A 12,575-nucleotide genomic window follows, 5' to 3' on the forward strand; every position below is an offset into this window, starting at 1 on the left:
TGGAAATCAGTAGTTGCTACCCCAGGCAGTATGTTTGTTGCCATGATGTAAATGCAGATTTATTGCTCAAGAGTACCTATTCTCTCACAAATCTCTCACTGTTCTGCATGCATGAGAACCTTAATTGTTGCTATTAGAGCAGAGTCAAGATGGATTTGCATTACAGAGATTTCCTGATAATAACACTTATGGTGTAGCATTGGGCTATTGATTTAGGATTCACGTTAAATAGCACAGGCTGATATATATGAGGACTTGAGCAAGAACCAGTGACTGAGGTATATGTAAGAATTTTTTCCATCACCTTGTCGTTTTTGCATTTTGTATTCCCAGATTCTGGATTTTCAATGTGCCATAGGACTAAAGATCTATCTCACTGATGAGACCTGAGTAGGTAGAAACTATTGGTTGAGTGCAGTGTTTCTATTAGAGCAGAACCAAGGCTGATTTTTATAAGGCAGGTCTTTGTCTAGAATGGCTTTAGGACTCCTAACATTACTACTCCTAAACTGAGAAAAATCCTAACTTTAAGGCTTCCGGTGTTCACAGAAGGCATTTAGGAGTCCTAAAGTTAGGACTCCTAACTTCTGTGAATACCGAAGTGAGTGAGTGCCTTCTGTGAATACCAAAATGAGTAAGTGCCTCTGTGAATACCAAAATGGTAGTAAGTTTAGAATTTTGTCTTAAGTTAGTTCTGTGAATCGGGCCTCTTGTCTTGAATGGGGCTCCAAGTGATCTCCAGGGCTGAGAAAAATTGAAGCATTCAACCCATCACTTTGTCATTGTTTAAGTAGAAGTCCTAAGTTCAAATGGATTCACTGACATAATAGTAACACTACTAATGTCGACCTACAACATTATCATCACACTAACATTGATTGCAAAGATATTGCCCACCTATATTTAATTTAAAAAAAACATAAATATTGATGTCAAAATATTGCACAAAAAATATCGAAATACCTCCTCTTGACCACAAAAATCAGAAACAAAAAGTTTGGAAACATTAAGAAAACATTGATAATAAAAAACTGGAACAAAAATTGTTGAGCACAACATAAAAACATTGCAAATATAATATTAATAACAATATAAAAACTATCCCACAGACAAGCAAAATTCCTATCCCTATATAAACCATATCTCTACTCGTATTAAACACCGCTACAGAAGCACCACTAAAATAAAAAATATACATTATACAAGGAATAAGTTTTAAAAAATAGCGTTTTTCAAATATAGACATAACTGTCACAACAATTAAAACAGACGCTTTAAATACCAATGAAATAAAATGAAGAAACAAAAACCTGTAAAAATCTACCAACAATTAAATAAACACTATAAAAGACAGCAAAATTACACAATATCTACAATTACAAAACCTGTAAATGCCAAGGGCCTCATTTATGAGGCCTTGCGTCAGTTTTGCTCTTCCGATGCGTCACTTTTTGTGACGCATAGGCGGCGTAAATCATGCCTCCTGTTGCGCACTATTTACAAAGTGACACTTTGCAAACCCCTGCGCTACATTATGCCTGCGCCAGGTAAAATGTATGCAGGGGGGGCGTTCCCGCAAAAATCCTTGTAGAAGTGATGCAGTGAAATCTATGGGATTTCACTGCGTTACTTCTAGGACGCCGCTGCGTCAAAATCTGGCGCCTGCCTCACAACAGGCACAAGACTGATGCAGGCCCTTTCACATGGGGCTTGCCCCATGTGTAAGGACGCATTGCTGGAATTGCGCCACTTTTGTGACACACTCCAGCAATACGTCACTTTTGAGCATACAGATACATCAGAAATACTGACGTATCTGTAACTCCTTGCGACATGATGCGTCATACATTAAAAATGATGCATCAGGTATGTCGCAAGGAGTGCTCACTGAGAAGTGACGCATCGCTGCTTTCATGCATTGCCAAAGAGGACTGAAATAGTCCTCTTTGGCGAAGCCCACGAATACTGGTGCTGTGACTGGTGGCCCCAATCACTGGGACCCTGCCCAGAGCCAAAACAGTGGGTCCGATTCACAGAACTAACTTAAGACAAAATCCTAAACGCACTACTTTTGGTATACACAGAAGGCATTTAGTAGTAGTAAAGTTAGGATTTCGTCTTCAATTTGACTTAAGACAAACTTAAGACAGACTTAAGACAGACTTAAGTTAAGATTTTGTCTTAAGTCTGTCTTAAGTCTGTCTTTAGTTTGTCTTAAGTCTGTCTTAAGTTCTGTGAATCGGCCCCAATCTGTCAGGAACTTAGGTATCCAAATAGACAATAAATTGTCCATGTGAGATCACGTCAATCATCTAGTTGGTTCCTGTTATGACACCGTGCAGAATTTACGAAAAGTTTTTAAATGGCTCCCGACCGAAGCTAGGAAACCGTTAGTCCAAGGCCTGATCATAAACCGCATGGACTATGGCAATACTCTGTTGTCCTCTGTAAATGAAGACCTCTTAACCAGGCTCCAAGTCCTGCAGAATATGGCTGCCAGATTGGTTCTGAATCTTCCTCCGAGATCCCCCTCGGCCTCAAACTTAAGACAGCTCCACTGACTTCCTGTCAGAAAATGAACTCGTATTAAGATTCTCTGCCTAACTTACAAAAACATTTATGGAAATAGTCCTGGTTACTGGAAGAAGAAACTCAGCTGGTATCGCCCATGTAGGGCTCCAAGATTTAGCAACAAATTTCTTTTAAACTCTATTAAAATCCACGCAGCCAGAATGGGGGAGAGATCTTTCTCCTTCTTCGCACTTCTCCTTCTTCGCGCCTGCTTTCTGGAATAAATTGCCCCTATTCCTGCGCATCATTTCAAGTCATAATCAATTTCGTGGGGAGCTCAAAGCTTGGCTGTTTGACTCCTAATGGCTTTTGCTAAATTAACATCTGAGCATTTTTCTGCAAGCGCAATGAGACTTTTGGGTGATATGTTTGCGCTAAATAAATATTCCTGATTTGATTTGATAAGTAAGCTGGAAAAAGGGCTATTTTTCGATGAACTCAATGTCAAACAATATTACTGCAAAAATGTATCCATCAAAAATATTTAACAATGTTTATATTTAAAAAGTGTTTGAATTTTTTATTTTCAAAAATTTTACAATATATAGGGCCTCATTTCGATATCGGAAAGCCTCTGATGACTGGTCGGAGTCTTTCCGACCAACATGGAAGGCTTACATTCCCACTGCTGAATTGCAATGTCTGCAGTTGGATGTAAACTAGTCGGTGGGGGGGCTGATTGGCTTCCGACTGGCTCAAGGAGCCGTTGGCGAATCAGAAATCGCACATAATCCCTTAAAAAAGGCATTTCCACCATTGGCATTAGGATGTCGGTTTCAAACAGCAAATCTGTGGCAGCCTTTCCAAAATGGATTTGCTCTCAGAAAGCGACATTGGGGGACCCTAGCAGGGCCCCTTGGCACTCTGCATCTGGGCCTGAGGGACACCTATGGTGGTGTGATGAGGTGCCAGCTACACGAAGCAGGGATTTTAAAAAACTCTCATTTCTCAATGGGAGCTTGTGCTGTGGGCCCTTTCCATTGACCCAACAAGATCCCATAGAGAAGCAGGGTTTGTGACCACACCAAATTCAGTTGGGCAGTTACCACATCAAGGCAGTGTTTGTTGGAGGCAACTCCGACCAACATCATAATAGGGACCATTGTGGAAGTTAGAGGTGGCAGAGGGACCAACTGCTGGCTATCCAATGAGCTCAAGGAGCCCTTCAAGGCAGCTGGCAAAAAGTAGTTCTCTACAATGGGGTGATGCCTGCTCAGGCACTGCCATAGGGATGGTGGGCAAACTGGCTTTGAAGGGCTGTCAGAAATCGACTTTAAGCAGCCCTATCAGTGCCCCCGTACCTTTGCATCCTCCACAAAGAGGCCTAGGGGCACCTGTGATGCCCTCAAACATCAATACCCGAAGTGCCAGGCACCATATGGTGCCTGGCTCATTGTGCATGGATGTTTGTAAACATCCATTTTCCTAAATATGGTTGTGCAGAGGCTCTTTTCTGCCTGCAGCACCAGCCGCCTTAGGAAAATTAATCTTTTGACCACCTCATGGGCAGTCATATCCAAACTCGTCGGATGGGACCCCGGACTGCTTGTTGGTCAGTTTCCATTCCAACACGATGCCGGTCAGATGTTTGTCCAACAGGCAGCCTAATTAGGAACATAATAATTTTTACTATATATATTACAAATAATGTTGTATATTTGAAATAAAAATATATATACAACTGTTTAAAAATATATCAAAATTAAAAGAAATCACCAAAGATGAAATGGACTTGAAAAATATTTTTTAATATTATATACATATAAAGGGGCCAATTACGATTTCAGGAAGCTTTACAACGGAAATCGCTGGTTCCAATGCCGACTGGAACTGAAACCATCCAGTCATTCCAGCTGGCTTCTGACGGGCTCAAGGAGCCCGTCGGCCAGTCGGAGTCGGTCTGTAATCCATATGTGGCTTATGCAGTTTAGATTACAATGCACAGTTTCAGGCACTGTTTCTATGCCAGCCTTTCCGACATGGAAGCCCTGTTAGAAAGCATGTTTGGGACACTCTTTCCCTTGCGGCCTCTGGTTTACAGCCGTAACACATGCTCCCATGTGGAAATGGGAGAATGCAACTGCACCATCTTTAGGCGGTCCTATTTCTGCCATGGTGTCAGTCATACAAATAAATCCCTAATATTGCATTGTAATGTTCATTATTAAATGATAATATAGAGTATATATAATTATTTATTGCACCAACCACACAGACCCAACATCAGAGAATGTCATTGCCCGCTACATGCCCAAAGGGACAACTCTCCACTGCATCCTGACAACCATTGCCCACAGGCTGACAGTACCAGCACAGCGGACAACCAACATCCCACCTCAGACAAAGCTGATGGCTGTGTGCACGTGTTGGCCTCTGCTACCCTCTAATCAACATCCACCTGAGACTGAGGAGTCAGACAGCCAGACCATTCCAAGTCCCTCACAACGGTCATGGATGACACCATTAGCTTGGTACCCCACCATCTATACTTCCCACACACTGCGCAGGAGCAGCCGGAGACCAAGCAAGGCGTGTATGCCACAGCTGGCTTCCTGCATGTGTCAGGGGGCAATTGACTGCACACATGTGGTACTAGTGGCCCCTGGCAACACTGCACACAAAAGTGCAACAGAAAGGGCACATATACCACCAATGTACAGGCAATAGTGGACCACCTGGGAATCTCTGCCAACACCACTGCATACCACCTAGACAGTGTGCATGATTCCTACACCTTCAAACAGTCCATCATCAACCTGCGACACCAGGATAGCAGCCACGGAAATGCCCTTCTTGTTGGCTAATACCAAATGCACACACCACACACCTCAGCTCCACAATCATGCAACTCACAACAATTAGAATGCACACGTCACAAGCTCACCTACAACATGCACACCCACCAGACACGACCGCACAACTCACTGTGGGAACCAGGGCCAGCCATGTACATTAGCCAGCAACGGCATGGCACCTCAGCCACAAAATAGCAGAATGTCGAAAGAGGTGGGAACCAGGCATTTGCGAAGGAGGCAACCAACCCATGAATGAAACTGTACACATTCGGATGGAGGAAAACCATCTTAGATTCAGGAACATGCTGAAAACCTTCCTATTTCCCTAAATCTTCGGGGATGAATTGGAACACTGAAGCGCTGGGATGCCTCCGGGTAACCTGGCTTGCATACATTAAGAACACGCTGAATAAATTGGGTAGGCCAGGTCTTTACAATCACCCAAACACCATAGTCAAAGGAGACGTAAAATGGATTAAGGAACATTTTCTGCTCAGGGCTAATTAAGCAAGGGAAGAAGAGGAACTAATTAAGCCTAAAGTAAGAGCGATTTTTTTGCTCCTAACTACTCCCTCCCTAGAATCCTATCTGAAAATTGTCAGTAAACCATTCCATCGTCACCTCCTTATCAGATTCAGGTTCAACATCATACAATACACCCTAGGTGATTTCCTAGTGTGGGGGGTACCTGACACACTAAACCCATGTAGTTGTGATAATTTCTCAGAGCAGTCTCTTATGCACTTTGTCATGTTCTGTGATCACTTTAAGGAGGGCAGAAGACGGTTCTTAGCCCCAATACTAAGAGATGCAGGTTTTCTACAAGCACGCCCAGCTCTCTTCTACCTACAACTACTAGGATCTACAAGGGTAATTTTCGGGGTTGCTAGCTTCCTGGTAGCTGCCATGCGTGTTAAGACCAGGAAGCTATCCCCGAATAACCAGGCGGGGTGATCGAATACACTGTGTCTTTTTACTGTTTTTAAATTGTTCTTTTAACATGCCCATTTTTAATAACTTTTGTATGTATTGATATTATCATAACAGTTTAATGTCTTTTTTAATTGATGAAATGTGACACTGTATCTTTATTGCTTGATTGTGCTTTTATGATTTTAACAATCGAATAAAGCTTGTTTTGACTTGAACCATGCGCTATACAAATGAGTAGTCATTCATTCATTCATTCATTCACAATGCCAAGTTTGGTGGGGATGTGATGGCCAGACTGCAGGATGCAGACCACACACAGAATCATGTCGACACACACCGCTGGTGTTTGGAGTGTAGTGGACAGTGGACGCAACCATGTCATCCCAGCCAGTAGGGAAGGTTGTGGAAATAAAGCTTGTGACCCCCCCGTAAGCGTGAGTCGAGTGGGCTGGCCTGACATACGCCAGGCAAGCGTAGGGGTGTGTATAAAAGGCACTTAACTCTGGCCATGGTCCTCTTCCAGAGTGCCCAACGTCTCTGCCAGGGCGGCCCCTCTCACCTCGCAATGAGGCTGATGCCGTGAGTGGACTCGCCAGCGATCCTGTTTGCCTTCTACACCCCGGGACGCTGGTCCGCGAACCAGTCCTGCCCGCCCCTGAGCACCCAGGATTCAATGCCCACCTGTCGACCCCGGCGTGTGTTAAAGAGGGCCCAACACGTGTCCAAGCCTGAGGCCTGCGACTGTGGCAGCCACCTCAGACCATCACAGCCTCTGCAACACAGGCCCACAGTACTCCTTACTCGTTGACATTCTCCACTGGCATGCACAGTGGACAAGTAGTGTGTGTATAAACAATAAGAGAGTTAGGGCTCAAAGGACACTCCTATACCCCAAATGAAATACAATCAACAACAAAGGAGTGACTAGAAAAAGAAACAAAGAAAATATTTTCAAGTGAAGTGAAATGTGAAAAATCACAATTGTTTTTTATATTACCCTCACTCACTCGAGTATTGGGTGACATGCTTCATCATTGGGTATTTTCACCGGGCAGGTAAAAGACCTAACCGGTGTGCTACGACACCGGCATCTGTGGACAAGTAGGTCACACATTTGGAACTGAGTCTTGATTACACCATGGCAGTGAACATTATTTAAGGCAGAGTTTATGTCATTATACTGCCTTCGATGTGGTGCCACCACGTCCTTGCATAGCATTACAACCACACTTGTCTGTGGGCCTACGCGGACTACTTCCCTCAGCCTACGCTGCACACGAGTAGGTCACAGAATTGGAACTGAACATTGATTATTCAAAGGCAGAATGCATATCATTGCACACAAGGAGAGGCGTAAGAGCATGACGTATTTTAGTCCGGAGGGAATAGGATCATCGTCATGGAGGTGATGGAACACTACCAGCAACTGCCCTGGTGTCACTAACTCTGTGCATCGCGAGCCAACGACACGTGGCTGTGGGCCACTGCTGACCGCTGTCTCTGGCCTACTTTATGGTCCAGTAGTCTGGATTTATCGATGGCAGAGATCCTATCAGTGTACCGACATCATCGCAGACTACACCCTCTCCCAGCCCCAGTGCCACTAAGTATGTTCCCCGACATTCATGGACACTCTCTGGTAGTACATTGGTGCAGCCTGAGTCTATGGACTAGGGTGTAGTTTTCACCCTCATGGGGCTGTCGCCTAATTGGTGGTGGCAACAAGGCTGTTGCTTTCCAATCCTTCATTTGCTGCTTCTGGTTAACATCAGACCTCTGCATCATGCCCTGGAGGACATCTTCCACTGTCTCCCGCAACCCTCCGCCCCATTCACCTTCGACTTCAACAAGGACCCGCTCAGTCTGAGTGGCCCTACCTCAGTGCAACGCAAGTCACCGTCCCGTGGCGGTGTGTCTGTGCCGAACGCTGTGCATCTGGGGTCACTAACTCTGTGCAGCTCATGTCAGGAACCCTGTCTGAATAAATATTGGATGACCTCTGTGACGGTGGTCTCTTGGGGTTATTGACTCCATGTGCATGTGGCCCTTCGCTGTCCGCTGCCTCCGGCTTCAACTGCGGACCACCATGGCTCACACATCCAGTCCTGACAGCCCAGATGTCGCATCAATGCAGGAGGCACAAGCCACCATCGCAAGCGCCAACTCCATCCAAAATCTGCCAGAGTCAAAACAGTGGTACTGGCAGACTAACTGAGTTGCTCAGGCCTGTCGTGGAAGTCATCATCTGCCTGATCCCCTCCTCAGCACTCCAGGTGCCACAGACTTAGTGCACCTCAACCCATGGACCGTTACAGTATTGTGCTGTACAGAGGTTGTGCAGCAATGTCACCTCAGGCAGAGTGAAAGACCTGGGATGTTGATGAGGAAGTTGATGAAGGTGTAACACATCCCACTCCATCTGCATCAGGACTAACCCGAAGGGACACAATCCTAGCAATTTCTTCACATTTCAACGCGGTCGTCTCTAGTGCCCCAACCTTAGTGCACTGCAACTCATGGGACATTTTGTTTGACTGTTGGGTGACCACTGTCCTTGCTCCGGTCTACTCCATGTTGCTCAGCGGTTGACTCTGTTATGCAGGTGTTTTCTGTTTCCATCGCCCTGGTGTCCATTGTTCAGGTTGTTGCCAGCACCAAGCACTCCGTGTGGGCTGGCTTATACTCACCCCACACATATGCAGCACAGGCGTCACTGTACATGTGGCCCTGCCAATAAAGGGGCCACATTCAACAAGATATGTGCTTGTATCCGTGTGGTCTTGTTGTATGCATGAGAGCCCAGGACCCTACGACAATGTACATTGTGCTGTGTATAGCGGACACAGACATGTCACTGCAGGCAGCGGTTAACACTTTGGACATGTAGCTTTGTTGTCATCCACTCAATGCGGAGTAAACTAGCCCATCGTACAGCGGTCCAGCGTTGAGGTGTGAATGATGATTCTGTGGCTCTGGGCGTAGTTCATTGCAGGACATGTGAACATGCATATGTATCTGTCCCAGTGTGGGTCTCCTTTGTGGGTGTAAGTGGTCCCTGATGGGACATGAACACCCAGCTCAGCTTCTATGAGCTCTGAGCCCACCCGCACCTGTTCCGCCACCTCCTTTTGGCATTCTGACGCCTGGCATTGGAATGCTATGTGTGCCTCGGATTGGTGTTGGGAGCCAGCTGTGGTGGCGGGTTCTTACTGTAGTGTGGTCTGTGCAGGGGCTTTGGTCTTCCTTATTTAGCTTGGCTGCCCTGCTCCTGGGGGTGGGTTGCATGAGAAGTCCATGAGCTTTTGTAGGGCATCAGTGTCGGAGATGTGGTGGTCGTCCACTGATGGGTTGTCTGGTCTGACCTGCTGGAGGTGTTTTTTGTCCCTCTGCAATGTGAAGGGGAGATGCGTGTTAACATTGTGTTGATATTTATGTTTGTGCATTATTCTTGTTTTCATACAGACTGTGTGACAATGTACATTGTGACTGTTTTGGCGGTGATGGCAATTTGGGGAGAAGAGTGGACATTGGGACTACATGCCGGATGTGAGGATGTACCTGTGCATATGCATCTTTCAGCTCCCAGCTCTGTCCAATGTGATTGGCCTGTTTATGTGCATGAGCGGACCCAGTTCTGTCCCCTGTTCTGCAGTGTCAGTGTGCACTTGGTGCCACATTGTCATGGGATGTGCTGTGATTGCTATGTGTGTGTGCTGTAGTGTGCCACTGGGATGGGGGACATAATCCTGGGTCATTGTGGGTGTGCAGTGTGCTATTCTTGATTGTGCATGTGTGCCTTTGTGCCCATCCCCCCAGTACTAGGTCGTTACTCACCCTGTTGTTGTTGTGCCAGGTCCTCTCGAACTGTGTCCGTACTCCCACCTCCTTGCACGGTGTCCACACTGATGACTGGCCTCCATTTCCTCCTGCTCCTCCTGTGGCGCAGGACTTTCACCTCCTGTCCCCATTGCTGCCTTAATGTTGGCAGCAGGTTTGTTGCAAAAAACACAGTTGATGGACCGAATGCAGAACAATGTCTTACATTCACCCCAGTACAAAGATCTGGGCCTAAATCCATCGTTTTTTGTACTCCACACCACCCTAGGTCAGACAATGGCTATATGCAAATCAGCCTTGACCCTGTGCCTCATGGGAACAGTCCAGCCCGAACTACCAAGCTATGTCTTTCCTAGACCGGAATCAAGCATCCAAGGACCGGTTCCTGGCTATCAGCCTTCTTCAGCCTGGATATCTTGACTCCAGTGATGTGGAGAGCCTGGGACTCACAATTGCAAAAAACAACAGGTTTGTGCCTGGTTTAGGTGTTTAGGTCATGCCAGTACCTCTTTGCCTCATCCATTGGCCTCCTCAACACTACGGCTGCATTCCAGGTATGTTTTGACACGACAAGGGAAACCCAAAAGGAATCACACTAGGGTCCTTGGGCAATAGGCTATTTTACAGAACAGGGGACCCTAGACATTGAGAATCAGAGTAAAAAATAGACATATACTGAATAGTATATATGACCTCCGCCCAGCCGGGCAGGTTTCTTTAATTATCCAAAAAAATTTTATGTTACTCAGTGTAAACGACAATTGTACAAAAGTGGGCACAGCCTGTGACCCACAAGGGACAAGAATAAAACAAGTGACACAAACAGTTATGTAGAAGTGCGCAAAGGCGGTCTGTACTCATTCCATGGTAATACAGACTAGTATACAATCTCAGCAACCCATTGTTGTTCAGAATTTATGTAGTCAAATCAACATATGGTGCATTTAGGTCGACGGCGTTTCGATGCAGTTACACAATACTTGCATCATCATCAGGACAGAAAAATATATGTCATGTTTGTCTTGGAAAATTATTTAAAAAGCCTTTGTTTTGCGAGTTTACATTATACATGGAAAAAGGAAGGAAACAAAAAATAAAAAATAGGAAGAAATCATTAGAAACGACTAGGCATGAAAACAATTCATTTCATATTGAACAACACTATTCGACAATTTCTATAGTGCTGTGTGGAAGAACTGAATACATTCAGTGCAATGAGGCACATGCTAGTGATTTAAAAAGAAACATTCAAAGGTGTTTCCAGGTGTGAAAAACGACGCAGTGACAGAAGTTGTGTGAAAAGCTACGGATACACTAATTGCCATGGGGCATCTACTAGTGATTTAAAAAGGAACCAGCACAAGTGTGCGTTTCAGGTGTGAAAAGCGGCGCAGTGACAGGAGATGTTTGAATAACTGTGAATCTGAGGGGCTTGTGAGGATACCTCGGAGTAGTAAAGGCGGCGCAGTTTCAATGGTGTTCCAATTTACGGTGATCATGCTTGTGGCCGTGGGCGCCAGGCGGACCAGTGAGTTAAAATGGGCGCTACGTCTGTTCGAAGATCGGCGCAGTGAAGTGGGAGGTGTTGTAATATGGTGCTTTGAAAGCGAGGTTTCATGGCTAAACAAGCGTAATTATCAACCTGATGCGACGTATATAGGAAGAGAGTACCTCGTAATTTAACAGAGTGGCTCCATGGTAGGCTTTCCTCGGAGCGTTAAAAACTAAGGAGATAAAAGTTGGATAAGCTATCAGAATAGCTCCAGTGTTTGCAATACGTGCAATTTGAGGTGATTAGGGGTTTAAAAATGAATACTCACGATAGTGTCATTTCCGTGAGAAGAATTGGGAGGCTGAAACAAGGGGAGGATAAGTTAGGTCTCCCGAAGGAATGCAACAAACTTCGGGGAAGCCGAGGGACAGTGATACACTTACATGTTCAAGCCGAAGGTCGCGCTTGGTCCTGGTTAGTGTTTCTGAGGGATCTGGCGGGAAATAAAACTCGCCATTAGTGGTCTGCCCTAGGAAATCTATCAGTAACGTAACGGGCAAGGAGCGGTACTTACAATTAGGTGCAGCATGATGGCTGAAGGAGGGGGTTCTGGTGGAGATCGCTAGTTGGCTGGCACACATGATCCATAATTATAATGGAAAAAGGACTACACGCCGGCGTCAATGGCTACGGCGGCCATCTTGTAGTGGGGTTTGGATTAAGGGAATTCAGCTGGGTAGGTTACATTCAGAGGTGAAATGCTTATCACGATAAGGGATAATTCATTAATACACGGTAGATTAACGTAGTTGTAATTAAGGCATAAGAGGGAGGTGACTACGCCTGAATAAATAACAAGGTGGTTATAGGGTGGGGGTGAGGGTGATGCGGCGCAAGGAGGGTGAAGGTGCTCAGTGAACAATACTAGTCATATTTACAATTTATAC

At 45.4% G+C, this 12,575-nt stretch overlaps 1 protein-coding gene across 1 annotated transcript in view; it reads right to left on the bottom strand.

The window, feature by feature from the left end:
* Positions 1-12,575, bottom strand: part of LOC147693291 (extracellular calcium-sensing receptor-like) — a 52,966-nt gene that overhangs the window by 387 nt on the left and 40,004 nt on the right. The window lies entirely within an intron of this gene.

Source organism: Lissotriton vulgaris, chromosome 8, assembly GCF_964263255.1.
Source record: "Lissotriton vulgaris chromosome 8, aLisVul1.2, whole genome shotgun sequence".
Lineage (NCBI taxonomy): Eukaryota > Metazoa > Chordata > Amphibia > Caudata > Salamandridae > Lissotriton > Lissotriton vulgaris.